The sequence below is a fragment of the Macaca mulatta genome, chromosome 19 (assembly GCF_049350105.2).
Source record: "Macaca mulatta isolate MMU2019108-1 chromosome 19, T2T-MMU8v2.0, whole genome shotgun sequence".
Lineage (NCBI taxonomy): Eukaryota > Metazoa > Chordata > Mammalia > Primates > Cercopithecidae > Macaca > Macaca mulatta.
The window spans coordinates 2,272,054-2,273,329 of NC_133424.1; positions in this window are offsets into that span (position 1 = coordinate 2,272,054).

Consider the following 1,276-nt stretch of genomic DNA (forward strand, 5'->3'; position numbering starts at 1 on the left):
AGAAAGTCCCAGAAGGTCTTGGGGCTGAGACATGGGCAGGGCTGGGGGACAGCGAAGTGGCCTTTGAGGGTGGGGCCTGGCACTGCACAGGGCAGGCTAGTCCTGGCCCCCAAGACAGACCCCAGCATTGGGAGCTCAGGCTTCCCCACCCCGTGCCAGGTCTGGGTTCTGGGGCTGGAGTGTGGGGCCTGAGTGCACCCAGGGGGTTCAGCCTGGGGGTCTGAGACTTTTCCAGGGCAGGGAATCTGACAAGGTCCTGAGCACTGGACTGGCCCCCCGGGTGCCCACACCTCCTACAACTCACTTCTCACTGGGGATGACCTCTTGCAATGGCCAGTATTGCCTTGGCCTGTGGGGGTCCCCAAGGTTTCAGGGAGAGAGGAAAGGACTGTCAAGCTTCGGCAACAGCGACAGCCCAGGGCCTGGATGGGCTTCCGGTGGGGAGGGCCCTGTGGCAGGGGTGGGGGTTGTCACATCTCAGACCAAGGCCAGGACACAGCCAGAACCCCAGGATCAGAGGGACTGATCAGGGTCTGTCAGTGACAGGAAGCTGGGCTGAGACAGAAAGGGAGAGAGAGCAAGAGACAGAGACAGAGACTGAGGGAGAGAGAGCAAGAAACAAAGAGAGACAGAGACTGAGGGAGAGAGAGCAAGAAACAAAGAGAGACAGAGGGAGACGGCAAGAGACAGAGACAGAGACACAGGGATAGACAGAGATAGACCAAGGGAGACAGGGACAGAGGGCGAGACAGGAAGAGGGAGACAGAGAGTCTCTGGGCGCCCGCAGACCCTAAGGTGGCCTCGCAGCCTTCAGGTCCAGAAAGCAGCTTCCAGTGGCCGTGGCTACTGAGTGGAAGTCCAGGGGCGCCGGGGCACAGCTCCCCTCCCTACAGCGGCTGTGCAGGACCTGAGGGCCTGGGGAGCCCTCCCTCCCGGGCAGCCCCTCCTGCTTCCCTTCCTTTGGAAGGAGCAGTGCTGGGTCTGAGCCCCAGCCCATCTTCCTCACTGCGGCAGCAGGGCCAAGACCCACGATCCTTGGGCCAAGCCAGCGGCACGTCAGGGGGCACGGCCCTCGCCCACAGATGCCCAGGCTGGCCTGGTCGTCTCTGAACACCCCCAAGCCTGACTCTGTGAATGTCCTGGAGTTGTGAATGTCCGCGAGGTTGGGGGACCTCCTGGCCCTGTCCCCACACTGCCTTCAGCCTTTCATCACCCAACCAAAGACAGAAGCTCAAACGTGGGCACCAAAGTCTAGAGGATGCACCAAACTCCAGGC